This window comes from Periplaneta americana, chromosome 2, assembly GCF_040183065.1.
Source record: "Periplaneta americana isolate PAMFEO1 chromosome 2, P.americana_PAMFEO1_priV1, whole genome shotgun sequence".
NCBI lineage: Eukaryota > Metazoa > Arthropoda > Insecta > Blattodea > Blattidae > Periplaneta > Periplaneta americana.
In genome coordinates this window covers 40,163,564-40,184,651 of record NC_091118.1, presented here as the reverse complement: position 1 = coordinate 40,184,651, position 21,088 = coordinate 40,163,564, and the positions used below count along the sequence as shown (strand labels likewise).

At 36.2% G+C, this 21,088-nt stretch overlaps 1 protein-coding gene across 1 annotated transcript in view; it reads left to right on the top strand.

Annotated features, from left to right (window-relative positions):
* Positions 1 to 21,088, top strand: part of LOC138692833 (hemolymph lipopolysaccharide-binding protein-like) — a 558,083-nt gene that overhangs the window by 58,354 nt on the left and 478,641 nt on the right. The gene's annotated exons all lie outside the window — the stretch shown is intronic.

The following is a 21,088-nucleotide window of genomic DNA, read 5'->3' as shown; positions in this document are numbered from 1 at the left end:
CATTTTAAGGTAATCAGAAAAATATACCTAAAAATACAACTATAGTCCGGGTCAGCTTACTTCATACCCTAAGGGTGAAACCTAACCATTTTCCCCCCATTACTACATAAGCTACTAGTGGATTATGGTGATTTTCTAGTTTGCAGGTTGAATTTTCTTTTGCCAACTTCGTTTCGAATTTTGATACTGACAAACACTAAGGGTAAGGTAACAACTGCCTCCCCTTGGAGGTAGCCCAGAAGGACTCAGTATACTCTCCTACATGAATTTTGTAATATTAAATGTTTACATAAATTTTGTAGAAAGAAAATTAAAATAAACATATATGAATAGAAAGTGAAAAAAAAATTAAACAGAGTGAATATGATGACTCAGAATTTGGCAAGAGCGTTTCAAAACTGAAGTTATGATGTCAGCAGTAAGTGTCTATGGTAGTTCAAAAGTCTTCCTGAAGCGTTCAAAGAACTTGGGAATCACACCACGAGCTCCAATAAGAAGACCAATCACCTCAATGTCTTCAAGCTGGTATTTTGCTTTGAAATAATCAACTGTTGGCAGATAAATGTTGATCTTTCTTGACTGACATCCTCCGGCTGGCTGCTCCCCGTTTCAATCCCTATGGTAGGATCAATTATATATCCTTTCTTGGTAGTCTGGGAATACGCTATAATGTCAATACGTCTAGAGGAGCCATTAGTAGCAAGGCAAAAAACTTCCTCTTCTACTGTCCAAGACTTTTTTTGTAACTTGTATGCTGGCAGCTGAGACAAAATATCGACAATATTTGTCGGTACTGGAGTTCCATGAAATTAAAATTGTACTAGATTTCTGAGCCGGTTACTGGAAGCTAGTGAAATCTGAACACACTAATAATTAATTAATATCAGTATTAATATTAATACATAATAGTTATTTTATGTGTTGGGTTGTGGTTATAATTCAAGACTATAGTCAAGTAAGTTTTCGGAGTTAGTACTAATAATTTCACGTGGTAAAACAAAATACATTTTTAGGTTAGGTCTCGTGAGTCAATTGTTTATTCAAATCAATGAATTTCGTATTGCCAGACAAAATACTTGACATGTTGATCCCTTTCTCGTATAGTTTGCCTACGAAAATATGTTACAAATTATTGAATTATTTAGAATAACCTTCCAACAAAGTACGGTAAGTAAATAAGTCATTTAATACGTAGGATCGTGTGATATCTAGTAGCAGTTGGCAACACTGACAAGACGGCAATATTTTCTGTTTCGGAACTGTTCTTATGTGACCCTCATTATACTCATATTCTGCTTTGCATCTCATGAAGTTTTCAAGCTTCCTTATTCAAATTTTTAATGCATACACTGCTATGCTTCAGTTAAGCTATCCTGTAATTATCATTGACTTTGTGCTAATATATCCTGATTAAAAATGTATCGACGGGCCTGTTCAAAAGAAAACAACTCAAAATTTGAAGTTTTGAGAAAATTGCATTTTCAAGTTTTATGTTAAAGATTTCGTGTTACGAGCAAAGGAACAAAATTGTAAAAGTTTAGGTTTCGCGAGATTCTCGGAAATGAAAACATGAATAAAGATTACAAATTTCAACCGATTCTTTTAATTCCTTCAAAAAGTGTTAAATTCTTGTTTCTGCACATGTATCTATCAAGAGTTTCATTATTTGAAGCAGAGAAACATAAGTTTGTTAGTATATAGGCCTAAGAAATTGCAAAAACGTGCGTCTCGACCAAAGGAAACACGATATTTCTCTTACTGTGGAAACGTTTATAAAATCTATAGATTCCAACCGACTGCTATTTTTTTCAGAAAGTGTTAAATTCATGTGTCTACACAGTTTTCTATCAAAAGTTTCAAGCTTCGATGCAAAGACCAAAAATATTAATAGTACAGTTTTGGCGAGAGTCTAAAAAAATAAATAATAATAATAAAAATAATAAAATAAAAAATGAATTAATTTAATAACACTGGTCAACAATGAAAATGTTTCTTGCTCAAAAATAGCTAATTCTTATGTATTTCCACCTGCTGAATTCAAAAATCACCATATAAATGACATATTAGCTCTTGCTTTGTAGATAAAGTGACATTGCATTTTTTAGAGTCAACATTTTCAGTTTGAGGAAAATTTGGGGGAAATTTTGTTTTGGGAGTTGGCACACCTGTCAAGTAACAAAACACAAATGTTCTTTAGCTGTTTGTAAGTTACAAACATAAGTATCGTTGCTGTCACTGTGAATTTCATATTGTTTCTGCTGTAATTAATGCAGAATTTCTGGTTTGGAAGTGTTTTTAAAGCGTAAAATTTGTAAAAATGCCACGAAAATTGTGTGTTTGAAGTAGAAAATGAAGACAGTGTGGAACAAGAAGAAGAACCCAACAAGGCTTCCACATCCCAGGACCCTGATTTTGAGGAAAAAAGATGATAAACAACACAGACTGAGTCAAGCGGAATTGAATGATCTCATTAGAGACCTTGACCTGTCAAAGGAGAAGGCAGAAATTCTAGGTCTAGACTACAGCAATGGAATCTTCTCGAACGTGATATCAAGGTCTCATCACAGTACAGACAACGTCACAGGGATCTGCTTCCTTTTTTTTGGGGGGGGGGGGAAGAAAAACAATCTTGTTTGCTGCGACATTAATGGCTTGATGAAATGTTTGAATTTGAACCATCATCCAACTGAATGGAGGCTATTCATAGACTCCTCCAAGCTTAGTTTGCAAGCTGTATTACTTCACAATGACAACCGTCTTCCCTCTATTCCTGTTGGTCATGGAGTTCACAAGAAGGAGATTTATGCAAATATGACAGCCCTCTTCGACTCAATCGAATATCATGAACACAAGTGGAAAAATCTGTGGTGATCTAAAACTCATTGCTGTACTCTTAGGAATGCAACTGGGGTACACAAAATATTGCTGCTTTTTATGTATGTGGAACAGCAGGGATAGGAAATCACATTATATTCAGGCAGACTGGCCTGCAAGAAATCATAACCCTAGCGAGAAAAATGTTGCCGAGCCTCTGGTGGACCCAAAAGATGTTCTTCTTCCACCCCTGCATATTAAGCTGGGTTTGATAAAATATTTTGTCATAGGTATGAACCTAGAAGGACAGACCTTTAAGTACGTAAGAGAGAAATTTCCGAAATTAAGTGATGCCAAAGTCAAGGAAGGTATTTTTGTCGGGCAACAAATTCGAGAACTTGCAAAGGATCCTGCATTTGACCAAGTTTTGGCGGGGAAAGGAAAGAAAGTTTGGGAAGCCTTGAAGGGATGGATATTTAGGCAACAAAAGAGATATTTTGCAATTCATTTTTAGTTTTAAATTTTCAGAGAAGTCTATATTGTATCTTAAAAGTATTTATTTCAAGAGATGATAACTACAGTGGTGACAGTGCTCCTGCAAAAATACCATCAACTCGGATGCAAAATGTCCCTTAAAATCCATTTTCTCCACTCCCACCTAGACTTTTTCCCTCCTAGTTGTGGAGCTTTCAGTGATGAACAGGGAGGAAAGTTCCATCACGATATTTCTGTTATGGAACAAAGATATCAGGGCCGCTGGAATGAAACAATGCTTGCGGATTACTGCTGTCTTTGCGTAGGGATGCTCCGGAACTCACTTAGCCTACAAGAGGCAAGCTAAAAGACGACGATCTCATGAAGCCACACATGATTATCTTCAGACCCAACCATCTGCCAGGTATTCTTCCATAAATTTAGAACTATTAGAATGTAACTGCCATTTAAAAAAATTAAATGCACTTTCAATGTTGTTGGCATATGTAAAAAAAAATGTATCGTTTTCTCTTAATCCGTTAAACTGAAACACTTCCACCTATTGTGTATCACAGAAACTAGAGCTAAGAAAAATTTTTCATTGTCATATTCGTTTTTCTCAACTCAAAATTAGTAAGAATTGACTCATGAAGTGCAAGACACATTCAATTTTTTTTTTGTTGGCTAGTGTAATTTAATACTTAGGCCTACTTGCTTACTTACTGGCTTTTTAAGGAACCCGGAGGTTCATTGCCGCCCTCACATAAACCCGCCATTGGTACCTAACCTGAGCAAGATTAATCCATTCTCTATCATCATATCCCACCTCCCTCAAATCCATTTTAATATTATCTTCCCATCTACGTCTCGGCATCCCTAAAGGTCTTTTTCCCTCCGGCCTCCCAATCAACACTCTATATGCATTTCTGGATTCGCCCATACGTGCTACATGCCCTGCTCATCTCAAACGTCTGGATTTAATGTTCCTAATTATGTCAGGTGAAGTATACAATGCGTGCAGTTCTGTGTTGTGTAACTTTCTCCATTCTCCTGTAACTTCATCCCTCTTAGCACCAAATATTTTCCTAAGCACCTTATTCTCAAACACCCTTAATCTCTGTTCCTCTCTCAAAGTGAGAGTCCAAGTTTCACAACCATACAGAACAACCGGTAATATAACTGTTTTACAAATTCTAACTTTCAGATTATCCGACAGCAGACTGAAGGATAAAAGCTTCTCAACCGAATAATAACAGGCATTTCCCATATTTATTCTGTGTTTAATTTCCTCCCGATTATCATTTATATTTGTTACTGTTGCTCCCAGATATTTGAACTTCTCCACCTCTTCAAAAGATAAATTTCCAATTTTTATATTTCAATTTAATAATTTAATAAAATAATTTAATAGAATTTAATAAAATAATAATAATTAATAATTTAATTAAATCTATAATTTCTGCTGTGAAAAATTCAAAATAATTTAAATTACATCAAATTCTGATAATTATAGCTCATAATAATAATAATAATAATAACAATAATAATAATAATAATAATAATAATAATAATAATAATAATAATAATATACTATAAGTTTCAATTACAGTGATGTTAATTGGATATTCCATAGCAACATGAAACTTTAAAATTTAATTACCACACAATTTTACATTTTGAGATGTTTCCCTTTTAAACTGTCCCGTCGAAGTGCAACTTAAAAAATTCAGAGCCAAAAAGCTAAAACGTGACGTACCATCCACTCACTAAGTAATGGCATAACACATTCCAAAATTTTTCCACATACTCCACATGCTATTTTCTCTCTTTCTATTTTTTTTTTTTTTTGGTCTGGAAAGAAGAGTTAATTGTATATTTTTAGTGGAAAGTGATCAATGCACTTATAAGAAAATATTTTCTCTACTATTACAGGAACGCCACTTTTTACTTTTTTCAAAATCGCTGAAATAAGCTATAAAATGAAAGTATTCATTAGAACAAATAGATGTGATCACTTGGAGAGGTGTGGGCCCACCCAACCCGCCCTAAATAGGTACTTTACTTACATACGAAAATCGTCGTCTGTGAATGAAGAATGCAGCCATATTTCGTTAATTTCATAGTGGGTTTCAGTGTCGCCAACATAGTAATAATACTACACACCTAATAAAACTTAACCTAACCTTCCACCTGTAGCAACATTCTTCACGTTTAGTATCATTTCGTTTGCATGTATTGGCAACCTAGCTACTCGTGTCGGGGAGCCATCTAGTGGAAGTAGATCGTACTGCCAGGAAGAACAGTGTGCAATATTCGTTCAGTGGCCAGTAATATACTCCATCTTGGCGTGCCCAAGCTTCACAATTAATAGAATTTCTACCAAATAGTCTAAAAATAATCTTATTCAGGCGCGTGTAATGCCCCATTTCGATTATTGTGATTGCTTGTTAACATACTTATGTAAGTTCATCTTAGCTGAGAGACTAAAACTTGTTCATAATGTGTGTATACGATTCATCTGCAATACTCGTAAATTTGACCATGTAAATCTTTCTCTCCTGTTACTTTTATGGGTCCGAAGAAAAGAAGAATAACTCATTCACTATATCTTCTATTCATAATCATGCATACTTTTACTCCGAATTATCTGCTATCGAGCTTTCAATTTCTTACAACTCTTCGAAACCGGCATCAAGCACTTTTTCTATTCCCCACCACAAAATGTCTTTATACTCATCTTCTACACCGTACAAATACCTCGCCTCTGGCATTCTTTACCTAATGACGTCAGGGATTGCAGGACATTATCACAATTCAAAATTAAATTGGAAAATTTTGTCTTATTTCATGTTTTTTAAGTATTGTAGATGTACTGATTTGTGTTTTTGATCTAGATTTAAAATTGCAAGTTTCTTTAATGTCTTAGCCTTGTTAACTAACTAGGACATTGATTAATTCTGACAGCTAATCACATTACAAAGTTTGTGCGACTGTAGTCTGTATAGGCTATATTTTTGTGTGGCTTTGTCATCCTACGATGATGCAGAATATCTGCATGGAAACTTCATATATACTTCGGTGCATTAAAATAATATATATGATATGCGCAAATCACTTGTTATTTAAGACGGCGCTTATTCCGTCGGATCCCGGCCAATCAGTCACTCATAACGAGTGCACCTCAGCACATATGTGGACATTGTCCTACGTTCATAGACATCTATGACGTAGTGCAGAGGGCGGCCACTAGAGGGAACCCAAGAGTTGGAACTTAAACTGAGACGATTCGATCCGACACCGGGATGGGAATCCGGTGTGGCTTAGTGGATAAAGCATCAGCACGTAGAGCTGAAAACCGGGTTCAAATCCCGGTGCCGGAGAGAATTTTTCTCCGTTCCTCTACTCTTTCTTTTATTATTGTAGTTGTATTTCTGATGGTGTGAAAGAGAAGGACTGATGGCCTCAACTACGCCAGAATAAATAAATACATAGATAAATAAACAAATAGACACATACACAGATGGGTAGGTAGGTGGGTGGGTGGGTGGATGGATGGGTGGATGGATGGATGGATGGATGGATGGACGGACGGACGGACAGACAGACAGACAGACAGACAGACAGACAGACAGACAGACAGACAGACAGACAGACAGACAGACAGACAGACAGACAGACAGACAGACAGACAGACAGACAGACAGACAGACAGACAGACAGACAGACAGACAGACAGACAGACAGACAGACAGATAGATAGATAGATAGATAGATAGATAGATAGATAGATAGATAGATAGATAGATAGATAGATAGATAGATAGATAGATAGATAGATAGATAGATAGTGACAAGCAGCCAGTCCCTTGAAGTGGAGATACATCTCCGCCTAAGTCGAGAATCGAACAATGCACCGCTTGCTTTGAGAGCTCAATCCATTAAAGAAATAGCGGTGGACATTATGCATGGCAACGAGAGTATAAAGTACGAAGTAAAATTTACCAATATGTCAATCATATTATTTTTCCCAGGTTGCATTAAATTTTAACGTTGTTTTGGAATTGTAGTTCTGAAAATAAAAGACATTCGCTTGCGTAATTTTCTGACTCTGCACGACAGATTCCGAATAAAGTGTAATTAAGTAAAAAAAAACAACATTAATAGGCAGCCCGTGGGAACGACGAAGGATGGTGTAAAATCAATTTTATATCGTAAATATTTGCGGTTAGGAAGGTAGAATAATGTTTGAGAATTAAAGACGAAATGGAGTGTTATCAAGCTTACGATATAAACTCAGAAGCTTATTGCTACATAGCGGTACTGAGAAAGAAGAGCTTGAATCAAAATGTAATTACTTATAATCGTCCCTATTTGAAAGACACATGCCAGTCAGCAATCGACAAAATATAAGAACAAAATGAGAACTATGTAAATACAGTCTGATCCGTTTGGGTATGGATAATATTAATTTATTATTATAAAATTATTATGATAGTAAGAAAAATTTCTTGCTGGTAATATTATGATTAAAAGATGGAAGTTTCCATAATATGACAATTAACAATGCATAATCTGAAAGAACAAATTAAAAATCGTAGATGATTAAAATGGCTACTACAAATCAACAGCGGGCAGTGTTCTTTGATATGCTAAATTTAAAAGTGTTAAAAGAGTTCAAAGGAAATTTCGACGTGAGTATGGTGTGCGTAATGTACCTAAATACGATTCCATAATGCTGTAAAAACAGGTTGTGTGTTTAAAAAACATGCAGGAGGTCGCAGGCGAAACTCAGTACGAGAAGCAGCTATCTCTTGGCTTGGCCCCCAAACTCCCCAGATCTAACCCCCTGACTTCTTCGTGTGGGGTTTTGTTAAAGACATTGTCTATTCACAGAAACTCAGGAACATTGATGATCTGAGAGTAAAAATTACTCAAGCTTTTCAAGAAATCACCCCTCTTATGATACAACGGACATGGGCTGAATTGCATCACCGTTATGAGTTGTGCAGGGTGCGCAATGGGGGTCATGTTGAGCTCTGAGGAATCTCCCATCTTTCAGTGTTATATGCACAAAATTCCAATAAATAAAGTTCAGTAGGAAATGTTTTACTGTTTTTTTTATTTTATCCATACCGAAACGGATCACCCTGTACAATCATGTGAATTGTTAAAGGAGTATGATGGTGAAATTTTTATTTTTCACATTTTTCGAGCTAAGTCCTTGACTTTTGTAGACATAATCATGGTGTGATAGACAATGATATGGTGGTTTCATTTCTGTGAGTCAAGTAGTTTCTGAGTTTAAAAAAATTTCTGAAAAATTTGCATATTTCAAAATGAAATGTGTCGCTCAATTTTTGAGTAAAATGTTTGAAATTTGTTTTTGCAAGACCAGTGGCATATTTACAAAAACACCATGCAATAGTTTTCCTACATCTTTTCTAGAAAAGGGGAAAAATTATTATAACTCCTGGGTACCTAAAAATATAAATTTTCCAAAGACACTATAAATATTTTTTTAACTATTCATTTAATCAAAAAACCCATGCGCTAGTTTGTTAAACACAGTATATAGAACGTGCAGTAACAATTTCATGTTCCTAGTATCAAAATTGTAAGAGTCTTTACACTTCGAACCTGACGAACTGTGCTGAAAAAAAAGTGTGAGGAAACAGTTAGTAAAGTTTTAATGGAATTGAAGTTCAAGGATGTAACCATTTATACGTTGCCTAATTTTTATGCTTTCGCGCCGCAGTGCATTGAAACTTGCTCAACATATAAATAAGAGATTTCCGATTCATTTTTACAAGAAAATGAAACTGCGATTTTTGACTGAAAATGTCAAAAATTTCACCCGTTACTCCTCTTGGCCAGCATGATGATTGTGACTGCAATACTCGTAAATTTTACCATATAAAGCCTTCCCTCCAGTTACCAATAAGAAGAATAATTTGATTTTTTTTAATTGGTTAACTTATAAATTTTATATGACTTAATAGAGTGAAAAAAATCTACAATAGACCATAATTTCTTTATCTTAGATTAAAAATTAATTATATTCTTCTCCTTCTTCTGCCTAACAAGTATTAGGCCGAGTGACCTGTTACGGTCTCAAACTAGAATTTTCAGTCCATCTCTTCTTCGGACGACCTAGAGCTCTTTTGCCATGCGGATGGTAATGAAACAGTACTTTTGGAATTCTGCATCGATCCATTCGTTCGAGATGACCCTTCCAATAGTGAGTAGAATATGATTTACTTACTGGCTTTTAAGGAACCCGGAGGTTCATTGCCGACCTCACACAAGCCCGCCATTGGTCCCTATCCTGAGCTAGATTAATCCAGTCTCTATCATCATATCCCACCTCCCTCAAATCCATTTTAATATTACCTTCCCATCTACGTCTCGGCCTTCCTAAAGGTCTTTTCCCCTCTGGCCTCCCAACTAACACTCTATATGCATTTCTGGATTAGCCCATACGTGCTACATGCCCTGCCCATCTCAAACGTCTGGATTTAATGTTCCTAATTATGTCAGGTGAAGAATACAATGCGTGCAGCTCTGCGTTGTGCAACTTTCTCCATTCTCCTGTAACTTCATCCCTTTTAGCCCCAAATATTTTCCTAAGAACCTTATTCTCAAACACCCTTAATCTCTGTTCCTCTCTCAAAGTGAGAGTCCAAGTTTCACAACCATACAGAACAACCGGTAATATACCTGTTTTATAAATTCTAACTTTCAGATTTGATGACAAAATCTTCTCAACCGAATAATAACACGCATTTCCCATATTTATTCTGCGTTTAATTTCCTCCCGAGTGTCATTTATATTTGTTACTGTTGCTCCAAGATATTTGAATTTTTCCACCTCTTCGAAAGATAAATCTCCAATTTTTATAGTTCCATTTCGTACAATATTCTGGTCACAAGACATAATCATATACTTTGTCTTTTCGAGAATTACTTCCAACCCTATCGCTTTACTTGCTTCAACTAGAATTTCCGCGTTTTCCCTAATCGTTTGTGGATTTTCTCCTAACATATTCACGTCATCCGCATAGACAAGAAGCTGATGTAACCCATTCTACTCCAAACCCTGTCTATTATCCTGAACTTTCCTAATGGCATATTCTGAAGCGAAGTTAAAAAGTAAAGGTGATACCTAGTGCATCTCCCTGCTTTAGCCCGCAGTGAATTGGAAAAGCATCAAATAGAAACTGGCCTATATGGACTCTGCTGTAAGTTTCACTAAGACACATTTTAATTAATCGAACTAGTTTCTTGGGAATACCAAATTCAATAAGAATATTATATAAAACTTCTCTCTTAACCGAGTCATACGCCTTTTTTAAATCTATGAATAACTGATGTACTGTACCCTTATACTCCCATTTTTCTCCAATATCTGTCGAATACAAAAAATCTGATCAATAGTCGATATATTACGCCTGAAACCACACTGATGATCCCCAATAATTTCATCTACATATGGAGTTAATCTTCTCAAAAGGATATTCGATAAAATTTTGTACGACATCAACAAAAGTGATATTCCTCGAAAGTTACTACAGTTAGTCCTGTCCCCCTTCTTAAAAATAGGTACGATTATGGACTCCTTCCATAGTTCTGGTACAATTTCCTTTTCCCAAATTGCAAGTACAAGTTTATAATTTTCGCTAGCTAATACGATTACTAGCCTAAATTACACAAAATATTTTGAGGATTCGCCAAAATGAAATATGAGTTTAAAGAAACCCGTGACACTCAAAAGTCTGAGAGTAACTGATCTAGTGTATTGACAAGAGAGGACTTCAGTCAATTTCTTCTCGCAGCAAAAGATTTCCTTAATAATGACCGTCGCTAGGGCTTGTCGAAGGTACGAACTGAATAAGTGCAGCTCCATGTTTTTCAAGAGAAAGAAAATATATATTTTTTGCACCAATTTCCAACAAAAAACACACACACACCAAGTTCGAATGTTCAAGTGTTACGGATGGAAAGAAAAAGTAGGTCAACATTTATACAAAATACATCTCAATTCGTCCTAGATATGTAGGATATACAATAGTTTATTCCTGAACTACAGAAAAGGAAAATATTCCATGCAGCCTATTATTTATCAACAGTAATCTCACTACAGGTTTTGATTAATCTAGACCAGGCATGTCAAAACCCCTGCACTGCTTGCTCTCAAGAACCAGCACAACATTTCATTAAGAGCGATGATTGTACTTTATTTTGCTGATAAAGTGAACTTTGTTGGATTTGTATTGCTCGTAGTATGAGCACGTAATTCAGGCGTTTTGACATCCCTGATCTAGACAAAATCAAAACTCGAGTGGGATTTAATTGACTATTACATGATTAGAGGAAATAAAGTACTCTAATACAATAAAATATTAACTAACTTACTAAAATTCTATTTCATTAATGTTAACTTCACCAAAATGTTTGAACGGAGCCGCCATTTTCAGTCGACTATTTATGCGGGAAACAAATGAGATCGCAAAGCTTGTTTTATAGTGCCGTAAAGAATTTTCAGTTTGAAGTGTTGGCAAACAAAGAAACAAATAGTAGGGAGGTTATAAAAACAGAAGAAACTATATTATAAAGATCAGAAGAAATAAAGTACTCTAATACAATAAAATAGATATTAATTGACATACTAAAATTCTATTTCACTAATGTTAGCTTCACCAAAACGTATGAACGGAGCCGCCATTTTCAGTCGACTATGTATGCGGGAAACAAATGACGATCGCAAAGCTTGTTTTATAGTGCCTTAAAGAATTTTCAGTTTGAATTGTTGGCAAATAAATGCTAGGGAAATGATAAAATCAAAGTAATAAGATAAACAAATTGTAGGGAAGTGATAAAATTGTAGCAATAAACAGCCATAATTGGTTGAAACATGTCTTTCGTACAGTTTTATTGGTCAAAAGTAGTATGACGTAGTAAAAGTGTAATAGTCAGTAAAATATGTTCGCATCCAAAGAAAACAACTTGTAAAACAGTACGGCAAAGCAGTGTTGTAATTCTTAACTCTATAAAATCAAGTACCGTTTTATTGGTGAAAAGTAGTATGACATAGTAAAAGTGTAATAGTCAGTAAAATATGTTCGCATCCAAAGAAAACTGAACTTGTAAAGCAGTACGGCAAAGCAGTGTTGTAGTTCTTAACTCTATAAAATCAAGTACCGTTTTATTGGTGAAAAGTAGTATGACATAGTAAAAGTGTAATAGTCAGTAAAATATGTTCGCATCCAAAGAAAACTGAACTTGTAAAGCAGTACGGCAAAGCAGTGTTGTAGTTCTTAACTCTATAAAATCAAGTACCGTTTTATTGGTGAAAAGTAGTATGACATAGTAAAAGTGTAATAGTCAGTAAAATATGTTCGCATCCAAAGAAAATTGAACTTGTAAAACAGTACGGCAAAGCAGTGTTGTAATTCTTAACTCTATAAAATCAAGTACCGTTTTATTGGTGAAAAGTAGTATGACATAGTAAAAGTGTAATAGTCAGTAACATATGTTCGTATCCAAAGAAAACTGAACTTATAAAACAGTACGGCAAAGCAGTGTTGTAATTCTTAAATCTATAAAATCAAGTAGGTAATAACAATTTTTGGTAAGTTATTATTTTCCCGTGATGTGAGAAACACATTTCATTCGTAACATTTCATGTAATACGAACTTATATAGAAACATAAAGTTGACAAAATGGTATTTAAATACACCGAATTCAAATTCGCACGTGGGAGGATAGAGTGGATCATGAAACTAGTAAGTTTGTATTCAATGGTGATATTATTATTATTTAAGTGCTTATAACTACAGCCAGCAAAGTTCGTAAGTGAATTTAAACTTTATTTGTATTATTGACAGCTGAAGAAAGTGTGGAAATATTAGGAACATTTGTTTTACTCAAATAATGTAATATTTAATAAGACGTTAAATACGAACAATTTGGTTATCTGAAACAGATAGTGTTTTGTTTTTATCACAAAATAAAAGAAGGCATTGTTGCATAGCCTTCAATATGCAATCACATCAACAAGACGAAGGCCAATTATCCTTCCCAAATCAAGGCCCTCCAGTTAACTCTTCTACATCACGCTCCTTGATACAGCCTTCAAAATTAGTCACAAAACGACAATATGAAGAACTAACTGAAAATAATTATTCTAATTTTGATGAAAGTTTTTTCACACCAAATAAAAAACAAACAATTTCAGCTTCTAAAATAAATTCTAAATATGTAGTCGATCTAACTACCGTCCACAACAAGTTCTCCCCTCTCGAGGAGATGGATGATGAAATTGATAATGTGACTCCGGCAAAAACACAAGAATCAACCTCTAATAGGCCTACTCCCAAAATCAGAGTACCACTAATATTTCTTCACGAAGTAAATAATTACCAGCAGATAATATGCTACATAGATTCCATTGTTTCCAATGAGTATTCAACACAACAACAGAACAAAGTCTTAAAAATTAACACTACTACTGCTGCTGACTTTCGTTTAGTTACAAAATTCTTAGAAGAATCACAGCTCCCTTATCATACTTTTCGTAATCCAGATACCAAGAGACTGGAAGTCGTTTTACGCAATGTTCCTCATTCTCTAACAGATAATGATGTCATCTTGGAGCTTAAATCCCTCAACCTGCCTGTTATTAAAGTTACCAGGCTTTTCTATACAGACAGACAACCTATGCGGCTCTGCGCAGTGGAATTAGACAACAATGAACAGGGTAAGAAGATTTTTGATATAAAACAAATTCAACATGCTCTCATTAGAGTAGAATATCGCCGAAAACCCCGAAACATTCCTCAGTGTACAAGATGTCAGCGTTACGGTCACACTAAAAACTTTTGCCATCTCACACCACGCTGTGTGAAGTGTCCTCAAAATCATCACTTTTCTGAATGCACTAAACCTAGAGAAGCCGAACCAACATGTATAAACTGTGGAGGAGCACGCTCAGAAAATTTTAAGGGTTGTAGTTATTATCTTGGCTTAAAGAAAAAGTCTGATTCAAATCCTCCACAGCAAAACCTCTCAACATCACCGCCAACCTTAAATCTGCAAAATTTTCCTAATCTTGCAGCAAATTCTCCTTCTGCCTCGCCATCTACACCTTCTTGGCCACACTCAGTACCTATTAAAACAAATGTTACCAATACTTCAATTCAAGATACCTCTCCTGCTACAGATGTTATTGGAAACTTAATTCACTTAGTGATAACTTCCCTGAAACCACACCTACCTGTGATTAAAACCTTCCTCCTCCAACTTGTCACAGGCCTTCTCAATAATGAACTTTAATGTCAATAAAACGTTCTCTGAACTGATTATTTTAAATTGGAACGCAAATGGAATCAAAGCTAAGCGAGGAGCTTTCTTAGAATTTCTCTCTCGACACAATGTAGCTGTAGCGTGTGTTACTGAGACTCATCTTATTCACCCAGAGAAATTTACAGTTCCTGGTTACAATATTTATAGAACTGATCGTGTTGCTCCGGAAGCCTCAGGTGGTGTGGCAATTATAATTAGGAAAAATATACAGCATCACTCAATACTTCTGCCAGAACTGAACTGTTTAGAAGCCTGTGCTATTAAGATAACTTCACATAACCTTCCTCAGTTTACTATAATTCCAGCATATAAACCACCAAAAGTACGTTTGAATTCTCAAGATGTTGTTAATCTTTTTCTAATACTACACCAACAATACTTTTACGAGACTTAAATAGAAAACATCAAATATAGGGATGTCGTGTAACCACACCTAACGGAAGACGTTTACTAACTATCTCAGAGGAAAATTCTATTAATATCGATGCACCTTTGGAACCCAGGTTCTATCGACCTAACATATTACCTGATATACTGGACATAGATTTGCACAAATATATTCAGAACACCTCAAACATACGTGTATTACATGAATTAGACTCCGATCATTGTCCTGTTCTGATTTCATTTGACAACAACCTTCTCCCTCCTCCCAATCGACTTATCGAGGGTACTATAAACTGGAACAACTTTCAACTAAACCTAGACGATGTTTTGCAGCCCTCCAATAACTTGAAAACAATCACCGATGCTGATGCAGCAGTTCGTACTTTCACTGATGCTATTACTTCATCTATTCGAGCAGCAACGGTCCCGACAAGACGGGTACATAGAAAATCTTATCACGAAACTCTTCCCTCAAAAATAAAACGGCTTATAAAGGAAAAACATCAAACCCGTCGATTGTGGCAAAAAAAAAAAATAGAGAACCATGGCAGCATCACCGCCTAAATCAACTAACCATAGAGGTAAAAAAAATTGTTGGACGAACACCGATTCATATCTTATCAACGCCATCTAGCCACTTTATCTCCAGAAGATTCCTCCCTTTGGAAAGAGACAAAGAGAGTATTGAAAGAGCCATGTATAATCCCACCTTTACAACAAGACGGTTGTCAATATGCAAGTGACAATGAAAAGTGTGAAATTTTCGCAGACACCTTTCAAGCCTCTTTCATACCAAACCCAATCAAGAATAAAGAATTCAGCGAAGAAATGGAACATTTTTCCGAATAATTATCCTTCAGCACCATTGCCCGTAAACTTCACCTCGCCAAATGAGATCCACTCAATAATTCAGAAATTTCCAACAAAGAAATCTCCTGGATACGAGATCATCCCAAACTTTGTATTGAAGTATCTTACTCGTAAAGCTCTAGCAAACTTAGCTTCATTATTCAATGCTCTACTTCGTCTGGAATATTTCCCTGACACTTGGAAACATGCAGTAATAATTGTAATTCATAAACCTGGAAAACCTGCTTCAAATCCAACAAGTTACCGTCCCATAAGTCTTTCATCAACTATATCCAAAGTCTTTGAAAAAGGTTTTGCTGAAACGCTTGGATACGTTTCTACTTCAAGCATCCATCCTACCTCCATATCAGTTTGGCTTTCGTCGAAATCATTCTACCAACCATGAAGTGCTTCGTATCACTGAACAAATTGCAGTCCACACCTGTGGAGTAACAGGTCAGCGCGTCTGGCTGCGAAACCAGGTGGCCCGGGTTCGATTCCTGGTCGGGGCAAGTTACCTGGTTGAGGTTTTTTCTGGGGTTTTCCCTCAACCCAATACGAGCAAATGCTGGGTAACTTTAGGTGCTGGACCCCGGACTCATTTCACCGGCATTATCACCTTCATATCATTCAGACGCTAAATAACCTTGATGTTGATACAGCGTCGTAAAATAACCCAATAAAAAATAAAAAAAAACAAATTGCACAGGGCTTTGAAAACAAAGAACAGACTGCAGTCGCATTTCTTGACTTCACTCAAGCATTTTATCGAGTTTGGCATAAAAGTCTTCGGTACAAATTACACAATTCCGGCCTTCCAGACTACCTATGAAACATAACGACTAGGTTCTTGTCAAATCGCACATTCTCAGTCAGAGTGGGTTGTAACTCACTCTTCTGTTAGACCCATTAGTGCTGGCGTTCCACAAGGCTCTATCTTAGGTCCGATATTATTCAATGTATATACTTCGGACATTCCTGCAACACCAACTGCACAAATTGCTATGTATGCAGACGATACAGCTATTTATGCAACCCATCGCAACATTAACATAGCCTCAAATCACCTTCAGGAAGCCTTAAACATCATATGCCCTTGGATTGAAAATTGGCGCATCGCACTGAACTACAATAAATGCGAAGCAATGATATTTACTTTGTGTCGTCCTGCTAATCCTCCATGCATAAATCTTTCAACCAACGTGATACCGTGGAAACCAAAGGATGAAGCTGTAAAATATCTTGGAGTGCACTTAGATCGCCGTCTATCATGGAAACATCACATCAACAACAAACTTAAATTGGCCTACTCAAGACTCGCTAAATTATATCCGCTCCTCAACAAGAAATCATCTCTGAAGCTACAAAATTGCATGCTACTTTACACATCTCTATTACGACCTCTACTGCTTTATGCCTGTCCTGTCTGGGGAGAGCTGCAATAAGTGAAATTAAACACATCCAGTCATTTCAAAATAAAGTCCTACGAATTTCACTCAATTCTCATTGGTTTGTCCGTAACAGCCAACTACACAGAGAAACTGGTATTGATACAATCAAACAGTTTATTCATTCACAAGCTAAGAAGTTCTATAACAACCTAGGAAATGTTCCAGGCGCCACCCATTACTCTCTCGGAAGGAAGTCCACATTTCCCACCAGAATCAAGAGCCGACTTCCAATGGACCTCATATTATAATCAAAATTTATCATCTCACCAACCTATGTAAACAATTATTTATTAACAATTATTTTTGTTCATCGACGAGCCCAATCTAGGCTGCCCTCAATTCAGTGTCATATATTCTATTTATATTTTTTAGAAATGATCTGTATAGCGCTAAATGCGCTGATGGATCAATAAATTGTTAAAAAAAAATTCGCACGTATGTTAACAACAGAGAACACTCATTGTACAAGATAACATTGAATTCATTGTTAACTCACCACATCTTCGAGCGCCGAAGAAGCAATCCAAGACCTGTTGAATACTGTTTCACCACCTGAAAGAAGAAATCACAAGATCAAAATAGAGGAATCAGTACTAACTCGGGATATTCTACGGATACTTGCTCCGGAAAGCGTTCGTAATGCACTCAAGGCAGTTAATCTATTCTTCGTTCCATATTGTCTGACAGGCGACGTAAATATTGCCGGCACAGGAGGAGATAAGTATAATTGCTATTCAACCAATAGCAGAGGTCTCATTCCACGCTTATCTTGAAGTCGGGTGGAGGTAGAACGCTTCAGACCGCCCACTTCAAGGTAAGCGTGGAATGAGCCTCTGCAATTGATTCAATAGCAAATCGTTCTCTCTCTCAATGCCGTCAATATTTACGTCGCCTGTCAGACATTATGGAACGAAGTATATGCGCAGTAGCGTCTGTTAAATTCCGCACTAGTAACGGAAAGACAGTGAATTGTGGAATGGTAGAAGACTCAGAATCATCACGAAAAAAAAAACTGCCTCAATGCCGTCTTTTTTCACCACAAGTTCCACTGGGTCCCGACAGGGTCTGAACTCCAGCCTGGTAAGATGAAGGAATGTTATGTTTTATTTAACGACGCTCGCAACTGCAGAGGTTATATCAGCGTCGCCGGATGTGCCGAAATTTTGTCCCGCAGGAGTTCTTTTACATGCCAGTAAATCTACTGACATGAGCCTGTCGCATTTAAGCATGAAGGAAACTTTAGTAGTCTGCCTTACCTTTAGCTCACTGAGGAGTACTAATACATAATAGTTATTTATGGTACTTGTGAGGTAAGTGCATCTTTATTGCGCGAGTGGAAATTGTTAAACACGAGGCGTCAGCCGAGTGCTTAAATTACACGAGCGCAATAAAGATCACCCTCACAAGTACCATACGTAATTTTATCCATGACCATAACGAAAAATTCTGTTTTATAAAAGAAAATATGTTGAAAATAAGTCCTCATATAATCACATATCATGGCATGGATTTTAGTTAGAATCGATATGTGTACTAAGTAGGTCATGATGTAGGAGGCCATGATTAGTGAAGAATGGTATCTAAGGCGTTCGACAAATAACAAATTATAATTAATTATATAATTTTAATATATATATATTTTTTTCATTTTAAACGTGTATTTTCGTCTTTTTTAAGTTTGAGGGGTTATTTAGAAGCGTTCACGGGACTAATGTGATTAAAATAATTTCACATTTTACTTCTGTAAACTTAAGAATATTAAAAAGTAGTTAATCATCGTGTCTGTTTAGCTCAGTTGATTAAAGCATGTTGTTATAAAATCCTGTAAACCATAAACCCAACGAAGGTTCAAGTCTCCTCGCCTCCCAAAAGGTAAATTATTACAAATTAAAAAAAAACATATTAGATATGGATGCAATGCACAAATTACGATGTAGTAGATAGAGAAAAGAGAAGGAGATTGAGTGTATGTATATTTAAGAAATGGTAATAAAGAAGTAGAGGTAGTGACATCTAGTAACTAATATAATAACTTCTTGAGTAATAGTTCAATGGAAAACTATACGTGTGTACCCGGATGCTAGAAAAATACTAATGAACTGTGAGATAAAGTTCAAACTGTGAGATAAAGTCTTTATCTCACTAGTGGAATAAAGTAATGTTGAATAAATCCTACTTTACAAACGCAAAAGTATTTAGTAAAGGCATGCTTTTAGTTATGGTCATGGATAAAGTGTTTTTGCACGATCGTGTTTTTTTACACCTATTGTTGTTAGGCCTTAAAAGTTAGAATTCTCACACAGAAACTTGTTGCTAGGGAAACCATTCTTCATAACATAAAACTGTACTGAAATAGACCCATTACAGTGCACTTACTGTTACTTATTTACCATTACAGTGCAGCTTTGCGAAGGCTTTGGAGTAATATTGCTCTAAATTTTCAATGCAAAATATATTGTACTTGTAGTTTTTAAAATATGATCGTGCAAAAAAATTATACAGGATGATTCAAAACCTCTGCGACAAACTCTGGAGGGAGGGAGTGATAGATCTAACAATAAGGAACCCTTTTTGTTAAACAACCTGTGTATTTTGACGCGTCGTTTCGAAGTTACCGTTGAAAATGTTTTTGCCAAAGCGTACGTCAATGTATGCGAATGTGTACAACCCTATTTGTTTGTTGAGATGTTTGTAAGAGGCGAGAAGGGTTGTTGTTGTTGTTTATTTAATGTTCAATACCTTTTCCTTTCAGTTCAGTCTAATCGTCAATTGAGAATGGATGTCTACACTTTCCCCGAGTTAGCCGGCATGGTAATGTGTTATGGGGAGGCTCGCGGAAACGGAAGAAGAGCTCTCCACATGTACCAACAACAGTTTCAAAACAGAAATCACCCTCACCACACAATGTTTGCTCGACTTTATCAGCGCCTTCGAGACGATGGGTCTCTTCGTCCCCGGCGCATTGACGGAAGTCAGCGTAGACATTCATTCTCAATTGATTTTTTTTTTTATTTTAGTAGGTTATTTTACGACGCTTTATCAACATCTAAGATTATTTAGCGTCTGAATGAGATGAAGGTGATATTGCCGGTGAGATGAGTCCGGGGTCCAACACCGAAAGTTACCCAGCATTTGCTCATATTGGGTTGCGGGAAAACCCCTGAAAGAACCTCAACCGGGTAACTTGCCCCGACCGGAAATCGAACCCGGGCCACCTGGTTTCGCGGCCAGACGCGCTAACCGTTACTCCATAGGTGTGGACCATGCGACCCTGTATGATTAGTGAGTATTTGCAAGGAGTACAAGGATTGCTGATAATTAACAGTGTGACAACTATTGTGAGAACTATACCAGAGTCTACTATATATAGTCACGAAGCTTGAGTTTTGAGGGTGCTAGAAACAATAGACTGTGTCGGTACTATTTTGCATTGCCTGTAATGAGCCGATATTAGCGATCCTAGTGGCGAGCAACTACCTAATGTTTGCATATTTACTACGTATTGAGCTTCGTGACTGTATATACTAGACTGTGACTATACCATGACTCATAGGCACCTGAAAGTCACCAGTATTCTAGAAATGTAAAATGAAATAACTCTACCAATCGTATTCAGCTTATGTTTTGTAAAGCAGTCTACAGTGATATTGTGAGATTAAAAAAGAAAGTAGTAATTTTTTCAACACTCTCTCCTACTACCTAATTCATATTAGTAATTCATCAACATCATCACGCAATTCGTTACGTAAAA